Genomic DNA, 27,318 nt, shown 5'->3' on the forward strand with positions numbered 1-27,318 from the left:
ATATCTTTTGCTTAGTGCGTTTAATAAATAAATAAAGTGGCTATGCTAATCTGAATCTTAATAATAAAACTCTAGCATGGATATGATGAATAGTTGCTCTGCCTAATTTGCAAATTTGAAGTTCTCTCTCAAGTTTAGACATAACTGTTATAATTTAAAGCTTGCTCTAGATCTAAACTTGTGGGATGAAAACTTGATCTGAAATCTAAGTTGTTAACGGATATGATATGGGAAGGTTGAGCTGCTATTTATCTGTTCCTAGAGATGCTAGAATTCTGGAGAATTTTATCTTTGAAAATCTTTAAAATGTTGCATGATGAGTTCCTGTATAATGAGAGTTTAAATTCCTACCACAGCCATATATACATGCTTGCTAGACTTTGAGCCACACATTTACTATTTACTACTTATGAGCATTGAGTGTGGTCAAGCTGTGTAGACCGTTAGGAGCTTGTCATGTGGTTAAATCAAGGTTTCCCTTGCACATTCACTCATATATGCTACTTCTACTCCGGAAGTACCACCCACATATATCCACTCATTTCCATCTCCAGAACCACCCAAAAATATTCTACTCCTAATCCGGGAGAGAATAAACAAAAATATTTCTGTTTTTCCTTGTGAAATAAATGCTCAAGTTATCTTGTTACTACCACTTGCTATATTATCTCATGAGATGAGTGCTCTAAAAAAAGAGGAGAGAAAAAATATACGAGGAAATAAAAAGGGGCAAGTGCCCGGAACCTCGAAAGAAAAGAAAAAGAGTGAGACGAGAGGTAAAAATGGACAAGTGTCCGACAGTAGAATTAAGGGTACAGGATACCCACCGGAGAGGAAAGAAAAATGAAAGATAGAGCATCTCATTCTCCTCATAAAGTTTTAAAAAGCAAGTAAGGTATGTATCCCCTCAAAAGAGCAAAAGTAGAATTAGACTTCCACCATTGTTGTCACCATCATCACCATACACCATTCATTCGCCACACATGCACATCTTGATTTGACTTATTGACTTGTTTCTCTGGATCCATGGTTTGACTATGCAATAAATATCTTGTAAGTATGTATTAGCTGTCTCCCACCTATGAGCTCCAGATATTAAAGCCTTATTAGAGTAGGGTGAGAGAGAAGGCAATATCACTATGCCTTATACCACAAATACCACATATCTTGAGAGAAGGCATATACCATCACTGCCTTGGTAAGGATCCAGAAATACCACAAAAGAGAGATTTAGAGAGTCATACAAGGAATCTCTGAGTTTTATTTGAAAATCTGCAAAAACTCCAAAGCTATAGCTGATCAAGAATAAGAGACATGGCACTTGGCTAGACTATTCTATCTTTTAACTACTCAAGACAGAAGTGACGGTTACAAGTCCCATGGTGAAAGATAAAGTAAGTAAGTTTTAGTTCTTGACAGTTTACTCTATCTCAGAGATGAGATCTTATTTAAAAGCATGTGTACCGTCAAATTTTTAAGATATTGCAACAACTTCTGATCCATTGTGTTGATGCAAAACTGATCTGCAAACACAAAGGGCTAATACCCGATTCAAACGTTAAGGCGTGCCAGCCGATTTGACCTTGCTATCGGCAAAGGTGATAACTCGAATACTTTAGTCCTGACAACAGCGATGCGCCCGGATGTCACGGCTAAGAGGTACTCACGCGGAACTTGAGAATACGTCGAGCTTAAGTCGACGAATTCCTAAGAACTCGTAACAAAAGGAAAAAGTATGACGAAGTCGTCGAAAAGTAAATGCTGGAATATGAGTAAAAACGTGTGTTTGATTGATTGATTGATTATTACAAGGCCCTAGGGTCTATATTTATACCCTGCTCAAAGAGCTACAACCAGACACGATTAGAATTCGAATTCCAAATTACACGGAATCCGTATACAAAACGATGCAAATAATTAAGGAAATAACAAAACTATCCCTCGTGACAAACCGAAACTCCTCCACATAACGACCGGCAGCTTCCAGACTCCTCCTTCGCATCATCGGCAGATCCTTTGCCATAGTCATCGGCACCATATTACTGCCTGTGGACTTAGTCACATTCAACTTCTCCCTCATCGGCAACCTGCTTTGTAAACATCGTACTGCCACCTTATCCTGCCATCCTAGACACGTGCCCAAAAACGGTGTCAACACATGCCCCCCAGTTTCGGAGTATAAAACTATTAATGCTCCAAAATTCTCTGCAGTAATGATGCCTTCTCCCGCAATTAATGCTCCTAATCTGGTAACCGACAACGTCAATCTGGACAACTCTGATCCTAATCCTCCGCAGATCCCTCGAAATCCCCAACTTCCTAAACGGGCATTTTTCTCAGTCGTACATCGGCAACAATACCGTTACAAAAATCTGCCGATGTTCTGACCAGGATATTCGCAAAAACGGTTACTTCCCCTCTATCCGCCCATCGGCAATATGACCGTTATAGAATATCGCCGATGGACCGACCAGGAGATCTCGCACAGTAAAATATCTTCAGATAATGACCGCTTCCCGTCAAATCACCTGCACAATCCCTGGATTACCGTGCGAACAGTTACCATATCCACCTGAGTACCCTCGGATTTCTCGGATGCGGCAAAGAGATAAGTCGGATTTGCCCTTGCCCATCTTGTCCTATAAATAGTTCCTTCTTGGGTACTCCTTCCCCATCACACCATTCTACTACCCAACTTTACTTCTCCAGCGGCGGCGCCACCAAAAACTCCTAAGGTCTCCGACAAGTACCCCTCTTCATCAACTCCGGCGCCTTCACACGCTTCCTTCGCAGCAAGATGGCCGTCGGGTTCGTCGTCCCTGAGGTCAAATCTCCACCCCGTCTTCTGTATTTTTCTTCATATCCCTGTTCACTCGCAATCCATTTTACTGAACATCTTCCTTTTCTTTCCTCTTTGTATTTCTTTTTACGCCCAAAATCACTAGGAATTGTCCAACAAAATTGTCATCCCCACCGATCAACCACACCTTCAATGCCTCGGCCCTCTAGGGGACCTAGATCCAACTGACCTATCAACGCAGAAACCAACAGGATCCCCTTCAGAGCCGAAAATTTTTCCTTAGATCTGTGGAAGGACACCTTCCGCTCTTGGCCCAGCCCAACTGTAGGGTGGAAAGACTGGTTCTTGAGGGTCAGCAACTCTAATGAAGTTCAGTGGGGTGAAAGGAATCTAGCCCAATGCATCAGATTGTCCATTGCCGATATGCATAGATACGAGTCACTGCTGATAGCTGCATCCTACTTTTGGTCAGACACCCTCAATGCTTTTGCCTTTGGCCACGGCCCTGCTTCTCCTACTCTTGCCGATGTAGCCATGCTTACTGGTCTAGATATATCTTCTGCCGATAGCACCCACTTTTTTGATACTGCCCCTAGTGCCAAAGTGGAGACTCGCGCTATCGGCGGTTGGTCGGGATACATTCAGAAGTACCGTGGGAAAGGATCTGTCACCATAAAGGAACAAACCACCTTTCTGAACATGTGGCTGGACAAGTTTGTATTCTGTGGTCGATCGGCAGGACCGACTTCTGTCTACCTATCGGCAGCAGAAAGACTGGCTAACGGTGGCCGATTCCCTCTCGGCCGATACTTGCTCGGCGCTGCTTACCACCTTCTCCATCAAGTAGCCCAGAAACTTCTGCTCGGCCAATCCATTGGCAACTTGGGAGGCCCCTGGTGGTTTGTCAACATGTGGCTCAATCTGCATCTGCACAAGCGTTTCAACTTCAACCTGTTCACACAGCGTTTCCCAAGAGATATAGCTGAAAACCATGTATTGGGTGAAGAGGAATCGGCAACACGCGCCCCCTTGAACTTTGGCGAAGCTGTCATAGTTCTGCCTGGTTCAGGGGGTAATCCAGATCAGATCGGCCGATTCTTCCAGACTCTGTATGAGGGTTTGACCAGAGACGAACGACCATGGTTGACTTATGATGACCCAGATAGCATGCTCCCTCTGACCTTCAATCCATTTGATGAAGCTCTCGACAGGGACAATGAGGTGATGATGGCAATTGTGACTCCCAGAATCATTCCAGTGAATTTCTTTGGTAGCACAAAAACCTCCCCTCAAACTTACGAATTTTACAATCCATCGGCATTAGCTCGCCAGTTAGCTTTCGGCCAGTTGCCGATTGCACTTCCTTATGCCGATGTGATAAAACCTAGAGAAACTATCAACAACCTTCTTGAGTGGACTCGAGCAGCCCAACTACCACCAAACGCCGATATAGATGTAAATCTGTCAGAATGGGTTCCGGCTGCTTTTATCACTCAGGCATACAAGTTATGGTGGGCAGAATGGAAAGAGCATCTATTCTGCAGATCGGCACTTTCATACCGCGGCATGATTGACTCCGAATACGAAGTTCCCGATGACACTGTAAGTAACTCAAACCAACGTTTCATTTTCTCAATATTACCCCCATCGGCAGCTTACCCTTGTATTCCTTTTGCAGGTTGACAATATTCCTCCATTGGTTAGCAGGAGTGGCAGGCCGATCGACTTGTTTCCATCAGGCCCGATTTCCTCAATCGGCCACAATGCTCCCACTCTAGCTTCCATCGTGCATCGTGTACGCCTCAGGAAAGTCACCACCAGAAGAACTCAGACATCACCAACGGTTGCTGCTCCCACTCTCGCGCGGGCTTTCAAGGCAATCTGTCAAATCTTTTCCTTTATGCTGACTATCTTTATATCGGCTATATTTATGCTTATAAACTCTTGTTCATTATTGCAGCAAACCGGCGCATCGGCGAAAGCCAGGTGTGAGAGTACCGATGCCCCCCAGTCTAGCCAACCCAAGAGAAAGGGCACCATGGGTGCTAAGACTGGAACAAAGCGCCAGAAGGTAGCAACTCCCCCTCCTCCTCCGGTATCTCCAATTCCGGTGGAGTCTTCTCCTTCTTCTCCAGAAGCCCAGCCACAGCAAGCACCATCTCCCCCACCTATGCAGGAAGCACCACAGATAGAAGAACCCCAACAGGAAGGATCTCAAACAGAAGATACATCAGCTGACACGGGCGAACAAACAACTGGCCCGGTGGGTCCAGTTATACCATCGGCAGTTCTCCCGATTCAGACAACCGTTGTCCCTCCTCCAGGTAACATACTTTAACAATATCGCTACCGATGAACTTATTCTTATCTAGCCTCATAACTCCTTTTGTCTTCTTTCAGTTTCATCGGCAATCTCAGCCGATCAACCTGTAGCTCCATCGGCATCTTTGGCCGATCAGCCTGCAGCTCCGTCAGCACTTCTCAGTCAAGGACAAGAGATCGCCTTGAAGCAAGTAAGTCACCGTTTATCGTTAGCACTATTTGCCGATTCTCTAAGTATGAGCTAATTTTGCTTTCCCTCCCAGGAACAAGATTCTCCTGATAGCCTGTTCTCCTTCGCCATTGATCTCTCTGAAGAAGAAGGTGAAGAAGCAAGCACTTCTCAGACGGTCGGCATCACATCGGCAGGGGTCAGGGTCAGGCTGGAAGAATTGTCAGCTTTTCTTCACCAGGACACAGCGCAATTGGTTGATGATTCCGACCCTACCAAGACCCTGTTCAGAACTCTCAGAGGCCAAATCCCAGCCGATGTTGAAGAAATCCTGTTCCAAGCCGCTCATCTGGAGAGTCGCCAGCTGCAGTACCAAAGAGCTTCTCGGCGGCTTGCCGATAGAGCCGCTCAGACTCAACTCTCCGATGAAATGAGGAAAGAGAAGCTTTTGACCGATGAGAAGCACAAGAACATCGGTATCCTGAGATCTTCTGGAGACGCGCTGAAGCAGAAGATATCCGATCTATCGGCAAGAAAAGAGTCCCTGTTGGCGGAGCTCAAGGAAGTAGAGAACGCTCTGTCCCAAGCCCAACAGGAGGAGAGCCAATTGCCAGAGACCATCAGGCTTCTTGAGCGCGAGCGAAATGCTCATGGTCGCAAAGCACTCCAACTGAAGAAGAAGCTGAAGCCGATAGAAGGTTCTGCAGATGATGACATCAAAGAAATAGAAGCAGCCAACCAAATTCGGCTACGCGCTATATCGGCAATCCAGACGCTGCTTAACACATAGAGTTTCCATCGGCATTGTATCTGCGCTTTCCTGCTTCCTCAACTTTTAGTCTAGCCGATAGGACTGTTATCGGCGCCTAAACTTTTGAAACACCACGTCTTGTCCCCAAGCATTTGGATCCAGCCGATAGGAGTGTTATCGGCACCTAAACTTCTATGCATCGACCCATATACTAGGGTAGTACTTCTTTAAATATTTGCCGTTTAATGTTCTGGGAAATTCAATTCCTTCGAGGGTTTCTAGAATGTAGGCATTACCAGGAACCGATCGACTTATCCGATAAGGACCCTCCCAATTAGGAGACCACTTTCCAAACTTCGAACTTTTGGTCCCAATTGGTAAAATTAATTTCCATACCAAATCCCCATCGGCAAACTCTTTAGCCTTCACTTTCTTATCATACCATCTAGCAACTCTCTTCTTATTTTCTTCTATACTCATTAAAGCTTTTAACCGATGCCCTGCTAGATCGTCCAATTCATCGGTCATCAAAGTGGCATAACCATCAGAAGTTAATTGATCTTGAAAAGATAATCGCCTAGATCCAGCCTTAATTTCCCAAGGCAACACTGCATCATGTCCATACACCAATTGATAGGGTGATACCTTGGTCGATCCATGACAAGCCATCCGATAAGACCACAATGCTTCATTTAATAATGTATGCCACCGCTTAGGATTTTCTTCAATCTTTCGTTTAATAAGCTTGATAATTCCTTTGTTAGACGCTTCGGCCTGCCCATTGGCTTGAGCATAATAAGGAGAAGAATTCAACACTTTAATTCCCATACCGATTGCGAATTCATCGAACTCCCCCGATGTGAACATGGTGCCCTGATCGGTAGTAATCGTTTGGGGAATCCCAAATCGGTAAATAATATGCTCCTTCACAAAATCAATCATATTGGCCGATGTGACTTTCTTCAAAGGAATAGCTTCAACCCACTTAGTGAAATAGTCAGTGGCAACTAGAATGAACTTATGCCCTTTGCTAGATGGTGGATAAATCTGGCCGATCAGATCGATGGCCCATCCCCGGAACGGCCAAGGCTTTATTATAGGATTCATAGCCGATGCGGGTGCTCTCTGGATATTACCAAACTTTTGACAACCTTGACATCCCTTGAAATATTTAAAACAATCTTCAAGTATGGTTGGCCAAAAATATCCATTCCTTCGAATCATCCACTTCATCTTAAAAGCTGACTGATGCGCTCCACACACTCCTTCATGGATTTCCCCCATCAAACTTCTAGCTTCATCATCACCCAAGCATCGGAGAAGAATTCCGTCGATAGTTCGATAATACAATTCATTTTCAAGGAGCACATACTTGGTTGCTTGAAATTGAACCCGCCTTTCAACTTTTTTGGATGGATCTTTTAGATAATCAATAATTTCTTTCCTCCAATCACCGGCACCGACTGTCGATGTCGCATTAATCATTGGCTGATATCCCGAGGCATGCTGAGCTAACCGATTAGCATCTTCATTATGCAATCAGGGAACATGCTCCAATCGGAAATCCTTGAATTCCTTTAACAGTTGCATACCTCTCTCGAAATAAGTTATGAGAACTTCACTTCGGCATTCATAGCTTCCGGCCAATTGATTTATAACCAACATAGAATCCCCGAATATTTCAACAGCATCAGCACGAACTTCTCTTAACAACTCCAATCCCTTGATCAGAGCTTGATACTCAGCCTGATTATTTGTTGATGTGGCAACAATCGGCAAGGAAAACTCATACTTCCTCCCCTTAGGGGAAACTAATACAATGCCGATTCCTACCCCCCGGTCACAGGTAGATCCATCAAAGAAGAGCGTCCAGGGTACAATTTCCAAGGTTTCCACTAGACCGCAATGCTGAGTCACAAAATCGGCCATAATCTGCCCTTTGACTGCCTTAGCCGATTCGTAACGCAAATTTAACTCCAACAGCGCTAAAATCCATTTACCGATCCTACCACTCATAATCGGCATAGATAGCATGTATCGGACCACGTCATCTTTGCAAACATGGAGTCAAGGGAGAACCGACGCCCGACGGCAAGGCAAAGGCCACTTCCTCCATGGTGCCCTGGGGGATTAACCAAGACACAGAAAAGGAGATTGCAACGTGAAAGGCAAGAAGAGCTAAACAAGGGAGAGAACTCTGGAAGTCGGCAGCCGTCAGACACTAAGAGGGAAGGTCCATCGGCAGGCGTCAACATGGTCTTCATGTTGCCGATGGAGTTTCTTGCACCAGCCAGTGATGATGAGTTGGAATTTTCTGATCAGATAGCTCAGTTGGCTCTGGATCCGATGACGGCTATCTTTGAGAAACCTGCCGATGACGAGAGGCAGCATCTTAAAGCTCTGTTCCTCAAAGGAAGGGTTGATGGGCAGCCAATGACCAAGATCCTAGTTGACGGTGGAGCTGCTATTAATATTATGCCGTATGCAGTATATCGGAAGCTTGGGAAAGGGGATCAAGATTTGACCAAGACCGATATGATGCTCAAAGACTTTGAAGGAAACGTGTCTCCAGTCAAGGGGGCGATATGTGCAGAGTTGACCATCGGCAGCAAAACCTTGCCGACAACTTTTTTCGTGATCAGCGGAAAAGGTGCTTACAACTTATTGTTGGGAAGAGATTGGATTCATGCCAATTGTTGTATCCCATCCACAATGCATCAATGCTTGGTTCAGTGGGTAGGTGACAAGATTGAGATTGTCCCAGGAGATTCTTCTTATGTTATCACGTCGGCAGAAGCGGATACTTACGAAAGGACCAGGTGCATTTCAGGAGAAGTTTGGGAGAAAGATTTTCTCAAAGTTGCCGATTATGAGATTCCACCGATCCAAGCAGTCGGTTCTGACGACGGTTTTTAATGGATAGATTCGCCGATGATGGAAAATTAGGCTAGGGATTCACATCGGCCGATGATTTGGTAGAAGTAGATGTAGGTAGTGGTGATAAGCCTAGACCTACTTTTATTAGTGCTAAATTAGATCCTGAGAGTAAGCAACAATTGACTAGTTTGTTAAATGAATATAAAGATTGCTTTGCTTGGGATTATACTGAGATGCCTGGTTTAGACCGATCAATTGTTGAACATCGGTTACCCATCAAGTCTGGATTTCGGCCACATCAGCAACCAGCCCGCCGATGTAATCCTAACATTCTACCTGATATTAAGGCCGAAATCACCAAACTTATTGAAGCTAAGTTTATTCAGCAGTGTCGGTATGCCGAGTGGATTTCCAATGTTGTTCCGGTTTACAAGAAGAACGGGAAGCTTCGGGTGTGCATTGATTTCAGGAATCTCAATAAAGCTACGCCGATGGATGGATACCCAATGCCTGTCGCCGATCTACTGGTTGATGCTGCGGCTGGTCATCAGGTCATCAGCTTCATGGATGGTAATGCAGGTTACAATCAAATATTCATGGCGGAGGAAGATATTCCAAAAACCGCATTCAGGTGTCCCGGTCATGTTGGGCTATTTGAATGGATAGTCATGACTTTTGGGTTGAAGAATGCTGGTGCTACTTATCAAAGGGCTATGAATTTTATATTTCATGAGTTCATCGGCAAGCTCGTAGAGATTTATATTGATGATGTGGTGGTTAAGTCTGGAGATTTCTCAAAGCATCTTGCCGATTTACAAAAAGTGTTAGAGTGCACAAGGAAGCATGGATTGAAGATGAATCCCAACAAGTGTGCATTTGGTGTATCGGCAGGGCAGTTTCTTGGTTTCATGGTACATCAGAGGGGTATTGAAATTAGTCGAAGATCTATTGATGCCATCAATAAAATAGTGGCCCCTACCAACAAAACCGAGCTCCAATCCTTGATCGGCAAGGTAAATTTTATCAGGAGATTTATATCGAATTTATCTGGTAGGATTCGTGCTTTCAGTCCTCTTCTTAAATTGAAAGCCGATCAAGAGTTTATTTGGGGAGAAGAACAGCAGTTGGCTCTGGATGAAATCAAGAAGTATCTAGTAAATCCTCCAGTTCTAGTTCCACCTCAACAAGGGAAGCCCTTCAGATTGTATTTATCTACCGATGGATCGGTTATCGGTTCAGCTTTAGTTCAAGAATTTGAAGGGAAAGAAAGGGTAATTTATTATTTGAGTAGGAGGTTGATTGATGCTGAAACCAGGTATTCGGCCATTGAGAAACTATGCTTATGCTTATATTTTTCATGTATCAAGCTGAGACATTACCTGTTACGGCCGAATGCACTGTGGCATCCCTACAAAATATGAATTCATCGGGAACCCGCGCATCAGCCATTTCCTCGAGCTCTTCTTGGTTCCTGGGAAAATACTGGACACGGTCACTAAGTCTGTCGTGCCCGCTATATCTGCCCCCCAGCCGGTCATGAACTGACACCCTTCCTCTGATCGGCCCATTAAATCGCCGTTCATCATTATGATAATGCCGATCGATCCTATCGTACCGATCATAACCGTTGCACTCAGGGCAGTCTCTGACAGTAGGAAGCTTGATATTTTCCTCCCAACAATGGATGAAGAATGGACAATTCCAATGATCCCTGTGCCGATTCCACTCCTGTCGGCGTCTTTCTTCTACCCGTCGATAATCTTCCTGCTGGCGCCGATACCGATCTTCCTGTTGTTGCCATTTTTCTCGAGGCCTTCTATGAGTTATGACGATACCAGATCGAGGAAGCCTTCCTGAGCTAGTTCCTTCCTGGACCAAACCCTTACTTCTTGCATCGGCAGTAGTAACTTGATGCTGAGGATCTACCGATGCACTCTTCTCAGCTGTCTCCGATGTTAAGACCTTAGCCTTCCCCTTAGCATCCAACATGTTTGTCGGGAAAGGATGTTGGTCTATCTTCATCGGCTTCTGGGCTTTGGAACTGTCAAACTTGATTCTCCCTGACTCTATAGCCGATTGCAGCTGCTGTCTGAATACTTTGCACTCGTTGGTGTCATGGGAAGTTGCATTATGCCACTTGCAATATCTCATCCTCTTCAACTCTTCTGCCGATGGGATCACATGGTTAGGTGACAGTTTGATCTGACCTTCCTGAAGTAGAAAGTCAAATATCCTATCAGGCTTAGCGGTGTCAAAAGCAAACTTCTCTGGTTCCTTCTGCCCAAAAGGACAAGACATTGGCTTCTTGTTTTTTACCCACTCTGCCAAACCGATTACTGGTTCTTCATCAGAGTCTGAGCTTGTTGCTTCATCGACAAATGACACTTTCTTATTCCATGCTCTCTTAGGCTCAAAAGGCTTGATGTCTTGATCAGAAATCCTCTGCACCAAATGACTTAAACTTTCGAACTCCTGAGAGGCATACTTATCCCTCATATGTGGCAACAAACCCTGGAAAGCCAAATCGGCTAGCTGCCGATCATCCAGAACCAGGCTATAGCATTTATTCTTGACCTCTCGTATCCTCTGCACAAATCCCTCAACCGACTCATCATTACGTTGTCTCAACTTGACCAAGTCGGTGATCTTCTTCTCATGAACCCCCGAGAAGAAGTATTTGTGGAATTGCTTCTCTAGATCGGCCCAAGTAATTACTGAGTTGGGAGGTAACGATATGAACCAAGTAAAGGCCGATCCAGACAATGATGATGAAAATAGACGAACCCTCAATTCGTCCCTGTTACCAGCCTCTCCACATTGAATAATGAACCTGTTGACATGCTCCATGGTTGACGTGTCGTCCTGTCCGGAAAACTTTGTAAAATCCGGTACCTTGTACCGATGTGGAAGCGGGATCAAATCATACGCGGGAGGATACGGTGTCCGATAAGAATAAGTGTTGACTTTGGGTTTTATCCCAAATTGTTCCCTCATTACTTCAGCAATCTTATCGGCCCAATATGCATCGGCATCTTGCCGATGAGGCGGCTGCGGATCTGGCACTTGGTGGCGAACCTCCACGTGTCTGTTCGGGACGTGATCTGCACGGAACATTGTATTGATCACCTGTCCTCCAATCTGCGGACCACCAAACTGCTGTCCACCGATTGGCTGTCCTCCGAGTTGCTATGCAAAATTCATTGGCTGGTTGGGAATCCCCTGACCTTGGAACCCGGGATAGACCTGCCCTTGCTGGAACCCTATAGTCTGGTAACTCTGCTGGGGTGATTGTGGAAAGGCTTGCTGTCCAAGCCATCCATTATTAGCATTCATCGGCATAGGTGCTGCCGATGATTGGTAATTGGGTACCGTCGTTGAATTGACATACCCCGACTGGGCCATAGACCTCTGTTGCATCAGCATTGACTCTGCCGATGCGTTGGGCATCTGGAACATTGAATCTTGAGGATTTCCAGTGTGAGGCCTCGCAGTAGTAGTTGTGGTATACCGAGGACTCTGGTTCACCGGCGCATTGGGAGGTGCCGATGTCATAGGAGTTTTGCCCCTCATGTCAGTTATTTGTGATGTTCCCAGCGTCAACTCTGGAGGCATACCGTAACCCCACCAGTTGGGAGGAAGAGTCAACCCTGACATTGCCGATGCCAACATATCTGTTGTCAGTTTATGCTACCCAACTGAAATTTATGGGTTGGTTGCCATCGGCATAGATAGTGCACCAGTAGTCCCCGATGTACTTGGAGGGACGGCAGATTGTGCACTTGCATTCGTCAAGGCAGCCGATGGAGCCGTGACCTCTGGTGCCGTTGGCTGATGATGGGAGGGGTCCACATAATCTGGTGGGATTTGTCCTTCCTTGAAAGTTCTTGCCACGGCATTGAAAACCGTATTAGACAGTACACCAGCTTGGTTAATCAACGCTCGATTGATGGCATTGTCAACCATATCTTGAAGCTTGCCAGGATTGGCGTCAAAGGTAACCTGCCGTGGTGCCGGCAGTGCATCTTTCTGGACCACTTCGCCGCTCCTGTTTATGCTGAAAGACCTCAGGCATTGCTGCTTGAATTCTTCCATGGCTTGGGCAATAGCTTGCTTCTGCTCATCCTTGAGGTTGGCCTCCGTCACGGGGATGACGTTCTCTTGATCGAGGTCGGAGATCGACATGTTGATCTTGATCTTGAATCTGTCCCACCGGGCGTGCCAAAAGATGTGTTGATGCAAAACTGATCTGCAAACACAAAGGGCTAATACCCGATTCAAACGTTAAGGCGTGCCAGCCGATTTGACCTTGCTATCGGCAAAGGTGATAACTCGAATACTTTAGTCCTGACAACAGCGATGCGCCCGGATGTCACGGCTAAGAGGTACTCACGCGGAACTTGAGAATACGTCGAGCTTAAGTCGACGAATTCCTAAGAACTCGTAACAAAAGGAAAAAGTATGACGAAGTCGTCGAAAAGTAAATGCTGGAATATGAGTAAAAACGTATGTTTGATTGATTGATTGATTATTACAAGGCCCTAGGGTCTATATTTATACCCTGCTCAAAGAGCTACAACCAGACACGATTAGAATTCGAATTCCAAATTACACGGAATCCGTATACAAAACGATGCAAATAATTAAGGAAATAACAAAACTATCCCTCGTGACAAACCGAAACTCCTCCACATAACGACCGGCAGCTTCCAGACTCCTCCTTCGCATCATCGGCAGATCCTTTGCCATAGTCATCGGCAGACTTTCTTATCTAGCCATCGGCACCATATTACTGTCTGTGGACTTAGTCACATTCAACTTCTCCCTCATCGGCAACCATCCTCATCGGCAACCTGCTTTGTAAACATCGTACTGCCACCTTATCCTGCCATCCTAGACACGTGCCCAAAAACGGTGTCAACACATTGCTGAGTCTATCCTTGCTCAGGGATGAGCAAGAGGTAAGCTTGGGGGAGTTTGTTGACGGTCCTTAAGTATCAAATTTAATTATCAAATAAACAAAGAAAATGATCCAAATGAATTCAACATCTAGACTTAGGGTTTTATCTGACAGAATTCCACGAGTTTTGGTGTTTGTCTATTTCTGCAGGGGGTTATCAGGAAATACGGAAGAAAGACCCACACGTCGGGATTACATAGAGATATTAACATGCCGCGCAATTATCATACATCTAGAAGACTCCAGAAGCCACGGGAAGGAAGCGGAGGCCGAACGGGGACAGAGGCAAGGCGCCCGCCCTCCTGCCCTGGGCGCCCGCCCTGACTTGGAGCCCAATCAGGACTCTTTCTCTCGGGAGATCTCCACCGACCTAAAGGGTCAAGAATAACTGTTCAATCAATGTCGGTTTGATCCGACGGCCTAGGTTCACTTGAGGGGACTATATAACCAGACCCCCTGGCCCCTAGAGGAGGCACCCCTTGATCATTATTCATTATTCATAGACAGAGCAAAAGCTAGGGTTTAGAGATGAGAGCTCTCCTCTCTTCTCTAAACTAGAGTAGATCTAGATAGTAGCAAGATGGAGAGCGAAGGAGGATTAGAGGAGAGGCCGGCCTGTCGGTTCTTCCTCCGGTTGTACTTCGTCATGATCAAGCTCTAATGAAGCTTCCGCATGGGATGACTCTGGTAATCTACTTCTAATTCATTATGCAATTACTAATCATGTATGTTCTGGTTCACAACTCTTTTGAGTACTTTAATCTATAGGACGCTATAGGTGAGAGTTGTAGTATAGGTGTAAGCGAGGTGCTTAGATCTAGATTACTTGTGGATATCCCCTGTCTAGCTGGATCGTGTGGTAGGCCGCGTAGGTGACAGTTACGTTGGTCCTCTGTAGTCCACCTCTCGTTAGCAGGACGGGTAGGGTTTATCGGCCTATGGATAAGCATCCTTTGTGGTGTACTCTTATCACGTGGTTCATCCCAGACATAGACATACCCCTTTGAAGTAGAAAAACCATAGTTATTCTCTCTATTCTGCTACCATCGCCGAATTGCTCTATTCTCTATTCCCATATTATCACTCACTATTATCTTACCTTTAATATTGTTCTTATTCGATTCTACCATCTTCCTATTTACACTTCTTTACTTATCCTGGTTAAGTTAGAGCGTAGATCAATTCTCCCGTTTCCCTGTGGATACGATAAAACCTTTAACCGGGTAAAAAGCTTCAACGGTATCCGTGCGCTTGCGGATTATCTGTGTGCGTATAAATACCATAGTACACTCTAGTGCCATGCTGGGGATGACAACCTAGTATTCAAGTGGTGTTAGCAAGTGTCAACAAGGCCAGCCTGTCGGTTCTTCCTTCGGTTGTACTTCGTCATGATCAAGCTCTAAGCAAGCTTGCTCATGGGATGACTCTGGTAATCTACTTCTAATTCATTATGCAATTACTAATCGTGTATGTTCAGGTTCACAACTCTTTTGAGTACTTCTAATCTATAGGACCCTATAGGTTAGAGTTGTAGTATAGGTGTAAGCGTGGTGCTTAGACCTAGATTACTTGTGGATATCCCCTGTCTAGCTGGTTCGTGTCGTAGGCCACGTAGGTGACAGTTACGTTGGTCCTCTGTAGTCCACCTCTCGTTAGTAGGACGGGTAGGGTTTATCGGCCTAAGGATAAGCATCCTTTGTGGTGTACTCTTATCACGTGGTTCGTCCCAGACAGACATACCCCTTTGAAGTAGAGAAACCATAGTTATCCTCTCTTTTCTGCTACCATCGCCCATATACTAGATTGCTCTACTCTCTATTCCCATATTATCACTCACTGTTATCTTACCTTTAATATTGTTCTTATTCAATTCTACCATCTTTCCTATTTACACTTATCTATTTATCTTGGTTAAGTTAGAGCGTAGTTGGTTCTCCCGTTTCCCTGTGGATACGATAAAACCTTTAACCGGGTAAAAGCTACATCGGTATCCGTGCCCTTGCGGATTATCTGTGTGCGTATAAATAACATACTACCCTCTAGTGCCATGCTGGGGATGACAACCTAGTATTCAAGTGGTGTTAGCAAGTGTCAACACTTTCCTTTCTTAGCGGTTGTGCATCGTGGTTGTGGCACCCTTTGTCTTGTTCCATGGATCATCTCTTGTGAGCTATGCCTTCCTTGTGTAAATTGTTAACCATCATGTGTCTCTCAATGTGAGTTTATCTCAGGACTTCCCAGGTCGATATTGAAAGTTTTCCTGCAGGGGTTAGTTCAACAAAATATCCAATATCTACTATAGCATACTATTGGCTCAAAAATCAACCTAGACACCATGTCTAATTTGATTTAGAAGAGCATTTTAACCTAAGCACCATGCTTAATTTAAAAATCCCTTGGAAGTAAGATCATCATTCCTAAACTAAGCACGATGCTTAATTAAGAGATAAATGAAACTACTCCAAACCTAGACATATACTAAAGCAAATAAAGGTAGTATGAGAGCATTTATAGATATCTACTCATGTGGAGATGAAGTAGTGTGATTAGTATTTAACAGATTGAGCATGTCTCAAAGGTAGGGACAACCAACATAGCAACATGGCAAAGGATGTTTTTATGTAAAGTACTCCCCCAAGCTTGAATTTTGCAAAATTCAAGATTGGATGAATTTAATTCAATGTTGCATGATGATTGGTTGGGCATACCTTGTGCTTGTCATTCATCCGATCTTCTTGCTCCAATTCTAGAAAGGTTAGTGACAAGAATAACCGAAGGAATATGCTCAATACACAAGGCAATATGGCAAGGTCATGTTACAATCTGATAAGCGCTTATTTTAGGACACTAAGCTTGTCCTTGGGAAACCATCAGTTTATGTTGGCGAAGTGGTTTCCCCTCCAACGCTGACCTACATCAAGATCAACTCAACGAGATCTGCAATATTTATTATAGACATATACATCGACAACCGCCCTGTTAAAGTTTTTATAAATAGAAAGGTAGAGAGGGTTGGAGATCTCAAATGTGGTGATGTTGGAGAGACCAATAGATTGGGAAGATGTTGTATATGAGCAGGAAGTGGATATGAAATAAATTCCATGCTCATTAATGTTATCTTTGTCTCCAATCTGAATGTTCAGAGTTTCTCCTAGATTGGTCTCACCTATGTACTCTTTTGTAGATGGATGAATCTCATATTCAAGGGGAGTCAAGAACTCACCATTTGAAATTGAGCCAAAGTCAGAATCCATTAAGGCTTCTTCCTTGTCCAACCACTCAATGGTAATAGCACATGGATTTTTAATGCCCTCTAGCCATTGATGTTGCTCTACTCGATCCTCCTTGTGGTCTTGGTGACTCTTATGCATGGGATGTCTAGAGAGATTCCTAGGATCGTCGAGAGGTTCAAGAGAAAGAGCATAGTATAAATTACTGGGCTCAAGGATGGGTTTAAAGATAGGTTCAAATGAGTCATCAGAAGTTTGTGTAGAAGGGGAGAAGATGAGATTGTCTTCTAAATGGCTTCACTCTCCTTCTATTGCATCACTTAAGATGCCATCCTTGAGTCTTTCAAGATGTCTATCAAAGGGAATGGATTTGAGATGCTTTCTAAGAGATCCCTTCTTAGGAAGGTTCAGACAATATGCACTCAAAGGTCTCTTATGAAGCAGGAAGTTTAAGCTCATCCCAAAATGAATTTCCAAAGGTAGAATTTCTTCTCTTAGATTATTTTGGAGCACTACAAGTTTCGGTTAGATAGCCGAATCTTGGGATTGAAGTGTTTGGAAATCGGCTATTGAAACTTCCTTTTCTCGTCTGGGAGATGATTCCTTCTCTATCTCTAGGAATTTTTTATGAAGACTAGTACAAGAAGGATGTCCAGGAATGAAGACATACCTTGCTTTACTAACAGATAAAGAAAGAAAAACTCTACCAAAGGTTATATGATTAAGACCAATTTGAAAATATCGAGGAAAAACATGGTCTTGTAGGGCTAGGTTTAAACCATAATTTATAGAAAGATTAAAAGATTCCCTAGGTGTAGCTAAAAGTTTATTATCTTCTTGATTAAAAGATAGGACCTCGGCTATAGAAAAGGGTTGGTTTTGACCTATTGCAATCAACTTCGGACACAGATCATAATTAGGGGCAAAGAAAGGACTCGTTGACTCCCATGGTCTATGGCTGGTCTTCGAAGGTGCAAAAAATTCAATGATAGGTGTGGAATTTGAGTTATCCATAAAGATGGAAAAAATAAAAAGATAAAAGAATAAAAGTATAATACAAGATAATAGCAAGACTCAAAGTTATCTCAGCAAACCGTCTTTCTCCCCGGCAACGGCACCAGAAATGCTTGTTGATATTTGGTAACGCCATCAGGAAATGATCCGCAAGCGCACGGATATCGGTGAGCACTTCACCCGGGAGGTTATCCAGAGTATCGTATTTATATTTTTACCACTAGGAGAAAGCGTGCATCTGACTAACCAAATCTATTGCTACTACCCTTTAGGCTACAAACAATGTGATTCGATGTGAGCGATGTATAGAGGCTCACGGAATCTAGAACTGCACCACAAAGGATGTTTGACCCGCACCTCGTTCTAACCTTGGTAAGGATGATCTATTGTTCTATTGGGGAGGCTCACGGAATCTAGACACCACAAAGGATGTTTGACCCGCACCTATAAAACCTATCGATCTTGCTAACGGGATGTGGGCTACAAAGGTAACTCGGAAATGTCACGTTCCTCGCTACTACCACGGTCTAGCTAGTTAGGCGATATCTATGAGTACCCCAGCCCAAACACCACGTTTATGCTAGCAATGATTACTCTAAACTCAACCGGAAGAGATTAAAGTAAACTCATAAACCAAAGAACAATAAGAACAAGAACTTACTAGAATTTAGAAGTCGAAATACTGAAGAATCCTAGGAGCAAGCCTCGGGTTAGGAGACTTGATACCGCAGGTACAACCTCGGAGTAGACACCGACAGGCCAGGCTTCCTCTGATCTACACCTCCACTCTATCTCTCTCAATCTAGAAAAACTTAGAAGAACTAATTCTAATCTCACATTGGATGCTAAGCCCTAATTCTATATAGAGGAAAGGTTATCCTTCGAGGGCACCTCTCCACTCTATAATGATGTGTTCTCCTCTATGGGCCAGAGGCCTTGCTTATATAGCCTCCTCCTATTATGCCTTTTTGGTTCAGCAGGCGATGTGGTACTAAACTTTCCACCATATCTCATTAAAATGCACATAGGCCTTAATGGACCAAAATCTGACCAATTAATCCCGCAACTCTTTTATTAATATCTCTTGATTCTGAACTCCAAATATAGCAAATAATATATGCATTTTGATTAGCTCGACGAGATCTTTGTAATGGTGTACTCCATTCTGTGATTGGTCCTTGTACCAGGGCGGGCGCCCAAGGGGGAAGGGCGGGCGCCCTGCCCCCGAGCCCGTTCGGCCTCCCGTTCGTTCTCGTGGCTTCTCGACTCTTCTAGATGATAGAAAATTGTGCGGCACGTTAATATCTCTATGTAAACCTGACGTGCGGGCCTTTCCTCCATATTTCCTGATAACCTCCTGCATAAATAGACAAACACCAAAACTCGTGGAATTCTGTCAAATAAAACCCTAAGTCTGGGTGTTGGTTGCATTTGGATCCTTTTCTTTATTTATTTGATGATTATATTTGGTACTTAAGGACCATCAACAGCGAGTATAAGAGATGTGCACATGATAGCAGTTGAAGTCTTAATGGAATGCAACCAATGATTAACAAGCTCAACAACAGGTGCAACATTAATCTTTTTGAGCGTAGCATAAAGCAACTTAAACTCTCTGTCGTAAGTAAGATGCATATCATCTCTTGAAAAGAACGAACTAGCGATCCACTTATGGAGAAGCCTCAGAGTGGGGTGATGGATGTTGGCAGAATGCCCCTGAAACTTTCCAATGATGTGTTGCCCCGAGATCAAATGCCAGAAAGCATGATGTTGGTAACCCCCGAGGTAGAAACCTAAGTGAATGGAGCACCGCTCGTGGAAACCCAAAACGTTGGCAAGATCCTTCTAATAAATACTGAAATCTCTTCCAAAGCAACGGAAGGTAATACCATAATCGACAATTTGAAGAGTGCCCAAAATTTGGATCGTCAAAAGACGTGACCCAAGCTCATGAATAGGGGCAACTCTACTCCAACCAAGATGCTCGAAAATAGTATCATACTCGACATCCATACCTATTTGGTGCAACAATGCGGGGTCGAATGTTCATGAGGTTGTATGCCTGCATCTCCTGCTCGCTCTCCAAGTCGATGAAGGCGGCGTCAGCCTCGTCAGTGGCATGGCCGTGTGGCTCCTACTCCTTTCCTCCATGTGTCGGCTGCTCGTTCCTTGCAGGGGTTGGTGGATCTTCCCCGTGTTGGCAGCAGCTCCTTCTAACCTCAAAAATTCTATTCATGGTGGACGAGCTAGCACAAGTGTATGGTGTTTTTGCTTGGAGGGGGAAGTGTGCAAGAGGTTTTTGACAGAATTTTCTTGCACTAAGCTTGTGGAGTAGGCTATGAAGCAAAGTGGAGCAAGAGAGTGAAGAAGGGAAGAGTAAAAAATGTGTGTGAGAGGGGTGAGGTGCTCCACCCGGGATCCTCTCTATTTATAGAGTTGATCGCAGGCGGGGGAGCGCCCCCCTCAATGGCTACTAGCCGTTGCCCAAAGGCCAAGGTCAGCGGGCCTTGGACAGGGTGCGGCCGCCCACACCCTGGTGCGGCCGCAGCACTGGTGGGCCCGCCTCTGCCCGGCCTTTTGGCTGCTGGCTCCAACGGTCACCCCAAACGTCTCTCTGGTTACGATCAGACTTGTTTCAAAATATTGCTCCAGATTTTGATTTTCCACATATTTATTCAAAATATTTTTGGTTTTCAAAATTTATATAAAAATAAGATTTGGAAATGGGCAAATCTATACTACCAGAAAATATTTTTTATAAGATTTTCATAGAAACTTTATTTTTGACTAAAAATAAAACTATAGAAAGGGAAACTTTTGGAAACTAAAAATAAAAACTTTCTATAAAAAGGGAAATTAAAACGAAATTTAAAGAATTTAAAAAGACATAATACCTAAGCGGGGACACCTCCCCCTAGTTTGCTTGATGTAGTGAGCCCCCTTCAGATATTTTTATTGGGACACAAATAGCACGAAATTTATTTTTATTATATATAGTTTTTTTAGATTACTACCGAATGCCTTCGGCAAGGGCTCAACATTTATAGTCCGTTGGCAAGACTCTCCTTCCTTCATTCTTCTGTGGTTGCATGGACGAACTCAGTAGAGGTTTCCAGTTGCCCTGGGATCCTCTCTGTGTCAGTGACTAGAATTGATGCAGCTATCTGTGCTATCTGTGTTTCTATCATCTTGTTGAAACTCGTCTGACTTTTGGCAGATGAACAAAGAGTTTCAAGCTTGGCGTTGATGTTCTCAATGATCTTGTCATTGTAGGACAGCATCTTGGTCAGATTCTCGTTGATTTTAGCTTGCCCTATGACCAGATCTTTCAGGGAAGGCTGATTGAAGAAATTACCCTACGGGCGGTGCTGTTTGTTCCACCCGTTGTTACCTTGCTGTGATGGCTGAAACCCATTGTTGACGTATGCTGCTTCTTCTTGGGTTTCGGGGCAATTGTTCCCTGAATGGCCATCATCACCACAAACTTCACACGATGTGTGTGAGTTCACTGCTTGGATGGTGCCCATGTTGGGATTTGCAACTTGTCCGTCCATCCTTTGCAGCAGCAAGTCTATTTTTGCAGCAAGCACATCTGCCTCCTTCGTAGATTGCGTGCCTTTTTGTGTTTTCCTTCCTTCTCCCCAACTTTGATTTGCCATCATCTTCTTGATGAGGGCAGTAGCTTCATTAATGGAGAGAGAAAGGAATGCACCTCCAGCTGCGGCATCTACGTGCCCCTTTGACATGGTCGTGAGGCCTTCGTAGAAGTTCTGGAGCACAAGCCAGTCTTCCATTCCATGATGAGGACAGGCCCAGATGTGCTCCTGGAGCCTCTCCCATGCTTCGGGTATGGACTCAAGTGAAGACTACTTGAAGTTAGAGATCTTCCCCCTTAGAGCGCTAGTCCTGCTCATGGGGAAGAACTTGGCGAGGAATGCCACGGAACACTTTCCCCATGTGTCAACAACTTCCTTGTTCTAATAAAACCATTGTTTCGCCTTTCCGGCGAGGGAAAAGGGAAACAGTGGGAGCATGATGCTGTTTTGCGTGACGTCCTTGATGACGATGGTGTCACACAGCTCAAGGAAGTTCTAAAGGTGGGCGTTGGCATCCTCACTTGGCAGGCCACAGAGGCTTGCCTGCACCATAGAGATGAGGCCAGTGCGGATCTCGAAGCTTCCATTACCCATATTGACAGCGGGCCCAGTCGGCACGTTGGCAACAGCGGGAGTGTAGTAGTCACAGAGTGTCTTGGCCATAGCGATTGGTGCAGTTGGTGCTGGAACGGTTGATTCACTTGCCGGTTGCGTAGCAGAAGAAGAGACGGTACGAACCCTTCTCTTCCTTAGGAGTGTTTCTGGATCACTATGGAAGTTTGCTGGCAAGTTGAAACCGCTCATACACTATCCTGTTTTCATTCCAATAAAAAGAGGAAGAAAACAGTAAAGTTATCCTGCCTAATCTATGGCTACCAATGCTTATTATGCAATCAATGTTTATGCCAGTATGATTTTTGCCTTCCCCGGCAACGGCGCCAGAAATGCTTGTTGGCATTTCTTAGCGTCACTACCAAAAATAGACCATAGATCCATCCTTAGCAATGAATAGAACTCCTAGATGACATGTGTCATATGGAATCTCGCTTTGGTCTGTTTGGAGACAGAGTTAGTTTTGGTGCAAGATAGGTACACAGCTTGCGCCTAATGCATCATAGGCTAAGAAACCATTTTGGATGCACCCGACGATACTCCTGGGTAAAGGGGCTCAAGTGGAAGCTCAGTTTGCTTTGTTTGGAGATAGTGCTAATCTTGATGCAAGATAGGTGCACGAATTGCATCGAACGTACCATATGCTTAGAAATAGTGTTAGTATAGAATCTCACTTCGGTCTCTTTGGAGATAATGTTAGTTTCGGTGCAAGATAAGCACACGGTTTGAGCCTATTGCACCATAGGCTAAGAAACTGTTTTGGACGCACGCGATGGTACTCCTTGGTGAAGAGGCTCATGTGGAATCTTGGTACTGTCTGCTTGGTGATAGTTCTAATCTTGATGCAAGACAGGTGCACAGTTTGCATGGAACATACTATATACTCTGAAATCAATTTGGACACACCCAATGGAACTATAGATGCACCAGATGGAACTGCTAGATGAAGTGTATCATATGGAATCTCGCTTTAGTCCAGTTGGAGATTGTATTAGTTTCGGTGCAAGACCGGTGCATGGTTTCTGCCCAGTGCACCATAGGCTCTGAAACCATTGTGGAAGTTCCCGATGGTACTCCTAGGTGAAGAGGCTCAAGTGAAAGCTCGGTTCGGTCTATTTGGAGATAGTGCTATTCTTGATGCAAGATAGGTGTACGGTTTGCATGGAACATACCTTATTCTTGGAAATCAATTTGGACGCACCTGATAGAACTCCTAGATCATGTGTGTCATATGGAATCTTGCTTCAATCTGTTTGGAGACAGTGTTAGTTTAGGTGCAAGATAGGTACACAATTTACGCCTAATGCATCATAGGCTAAGAAACCATTTTGGATGCACCCGATGATACTCCTAGGTAAAGGGGCTCAAGTGGAAGCACAGTTTGCTTTTGTTTGGAGATAGTGCTAATCTTGATGTAAGATAGGTGCACGAATTGCATGGAACGTACTATATGCTTAGAATATATTTGGAAGCACCCAATAGAACTCCTAGATGACGTGTGTCATATAGAATCTCACTTCGGTCTCTTTGGAGATAGTGTTAGTTTCGGTGCAAGATAGGTACACGGTTTGTTCCTAATGCACCATAGGCTAAGAAACTATTTTGGACGCACGCGATGGTACTCCTTGGTGAAGAGGCTCATGTGGAATCTTGGTTCTGTCTATTTGGAGATAGTTCTAATCTTGATGCAAGATAGGTGCACGGTTTGCATGGAACATACCATATGCTCAGAAACAAATTTGGACAAACCCGATGGACTGTAGATGCATCCGATGGAACTACTAGATGAAGTGTATCATATGGAATCTCGCTTCGGTCCAGTTGGAGATAGTATTTGTTTCGGTGCAAGATAGTTGCATGGTTTGTGTCCAGTGCACCATAGGCTCAGAAATCGTTGTGGAAGTTCCCGATGGTACTCCTAGGTGAAGAGGCTCAAGTGAAAGCTTGGTTCGGTCTGTTTGGAGATAGTGCTAATCTTAATGAAAGATAGGTTTACGGTTTGCATGGAACGTACCATATTCTACCAATGCTTAATCTTAATGAAAGCTGGTATCAGAGCATTCGTTGCTAAGATGACTGCTGTACTCATTGAAAAACTTCAAAAATCCGTTTGGATCTAATGTTATGAACCTGCCTATTTTGAGTCCAAGTGCTTAGTCTTAGCCTACGCCTGTCTATAGGCTTTCTTAGAAATTTTGAAGTGGTATGGAGGAGCAACATAAAGTATTGCCCTATGTTGTAAAAATTTAAAGTAATATCGTCACGAATTGTTAGTAGGAATCGTAAGTTCGTGCATGCATCATGATGTATTAACTGGTTAAGTTCCTTCCTCCTTGTTTGGGTTGGGTGAATAGAATCAATCCTATTCTTGCTAACCTTTAAGGTCTCTCTTACTAATCTAAACTTACCCTCTACAGGATGGCTCGTCAGAAGCAGACCCCGCGTAAGAGGACAGGTCCAAAAGGAGTTCCCCGACATCAGTTAGCTCCACGCAGCGATCAAACCAGCAGTAGCCGTTCACCGCCTCAGCAGGAGGTGGACAGGTTGTCCGCCGAGTTGACTGAGGTGATGAGAGACAGAATGTACATTGTTATGGAGATCGGCAAACTTAAAGCTCAACTAGCCGAAGAAAAACAAGCTACAGAGAACTGTGAGGCTATGTTGTCCCGGATGGCGGAGGAGAGGAATGCCGCCATCGCCCGAGAGGAAGAAGCTAGGAGCACACACAGGCATGAGCTGACTAGGATGAATGCAAAGCTGGGCAAGGCCAGGTATCTTAAGGATTTGTACGTGAAGATGGCGGCCACGGTCACCGCACAGCGGGATGTCGCGTGGCAACGAGAGGACCAGCTCTAGATGGAGAAACTGGAGTTGGCACATCACTTAGATACCATCAATGACCTGGCTATGCAATATCGTGATATTGCATTTGATCTGTATCATCAGCTCCACCCACCTCCTGGCGAAGGAGAAATGGATACGGATGGCGAGTTGGCAGACGATGGGGAACCCGATCCAGGCCTCAGTGATGAAGAGGAGTCCGACCCCGATGACAACAACCCAGGGGGTAATCAGGATGATGGCAATGACGACCCGGGCTACAGCTCTGGCCACACCGATTAGTTCGGTGAAACCGAGGGCAACGTCGTTGTAGGGGTCCTAGCTTGCCGTAGTGGGGTTCGGGTTTGTAATATAAGTTTTCTTTTGGTTTGAGAAGTTGTATTTGTTTGTTCCTGGTGTGTTGAACTAATGTTTAATAAATGAATGGAAGAATGTAAGATATGTTCTGTGTTATGAATTTCACGTGGTAACAGGTATCTACGATTCTTGTAACAGATGCCGATGCGTACTCACGGATCTGATGGAGCTGGGACATCTCAGGGAGGGGATGATATCCCCAACCCTCCACCTGCTCCACCTTCTTTGGCTGACGCCATTGCTATTCTGTTAAGTGCCACTACTGACAACGCTCGCTTGCTGCGCGAGCTAGCACAGCGTCAACCACACCCCGCCCCAAACTTTAGGGCGCCGCGCAACGGGGACGGAGAGGCTCGGTATGTGGACTTTACCGAGACCAGGCCCCCGGTGTTCACTAAGGCCGATGAGCCTTTAGAAGCGGATGACTGGCTCCGAACCATGGAGCATAAGTTCAGCTTGATTCAGTGTTCAGAAACTCAGAAGCCCCTGTTCGCAGCTCAGCAACTTTGGGGAGCTGCAGGTGCCTGGTGGGAGAACTTCTTAGCTATCCAAGCTCCCGGACACCAGGTCACCTGGACCGAGTTTAAGGACGCATTCCGCGCCCATTACATTCCGGAAGGGCTCATGGCCATGAAGGCCGAAGAGTTTCTCGCCTTGCAGCAAGGCGATAAAAGTGTTATGGAATACGTGGCAAGGTTTAATCATCTCTCTCAATATGCCACGGACCATGTGAACACAGACAGAAAGAAGAAAGCCTGCTTCATGCGTGGTCTAAATACTAAACTTCAGACCATGATGACCACTTGCCAAAATGCTACCTTCTATGAGGCGGTAAATATTGCTATCGCCTCAGAGGAAAAGAATAGGAAGCATAAAGAAGCCAAGAAGAAGGCTGCTTCTTCATCCTTCTCTGGTCGCGGCCAAAAGCGCCAGAGAATCGTTTATCATCCGCAGGGCCACGGACGCTTCCAAGCGCCGCCACCTTATCGTGGTCCTTTCTCCCCTCCACAGTATAGACCAGGGCAGCAGGTATACTCTCGACCTACTGCCATCGCTTTCGCACCACGCCAGCCGAACGCCCCAGGTGTTCGCCCCACTGCCCCGCCCAGCCACAATTACCCTTGCTTCAATTGTGGTAAACCTGGGCATTTTTCTAAAGAGTGCCCGTTTCCCCGCCAAACCAACCCTACCTTCCAAAAGCCACCTATGGGCCAACCCCAGCCGAGTCAGTTCAGGACTGGGGCTCAAAAAGGGAAACAGGTACAGAAAGGTAGACCGGTAAAGAAGATGGGACAAGTCTTCCGTACCGAAGTGGAGACGATTCCAGAGGGTGAACCAGTAATGATGGGTACGTTTCCTGTCGCGAAACATCCTGCTTTAATGCTCTTCGATTCCGGTGCATCTCATACATTCATCAATCGCACCTTTGTGTTAAAGCATGGCATACCCATTGGGGAAACACAAGATCATTTTTATATACAGTCGCCAGGAGGACGGTTGATGTCCAAAGAAATGGTTCACCAAGTACCCATCGAATTTGGTGGGCATAATTTTCCCACTAGCATGATTGTTCTTAAGGACCAAGAGATTGATGTCATCTTAGGCATGAACTGGATGGCACAACGAGGGGTTGTGCTAGACACTTTGCATCGAACCATTAAAATCCCATTGCCCAATGAGAATTCTTATTTGCTAATTCAATTAGTTACTCCCAAGCGGACAATTGGGCAAGTTCATGCCGCTAATGTGTCTGAAGTCAAAGATATCCCGGTAGTTCGAGATTTTCCGGATG

Source organism: Sorghum bicolor, chromosome 8, assembly GCF_000003195.3.
Source record: "Sorghum bicolor cultivar BTx623 chromosome 8, Sorghum_bicolor_NCBIv3, whole genome shotgun sequence".
Taxonomy (NCBI): Eukaryota; Viridiplantae; Streptophyta; class Magnoliopsida; order Poales; family Poaceae; genus Sorghum; species Sorghum bicolor.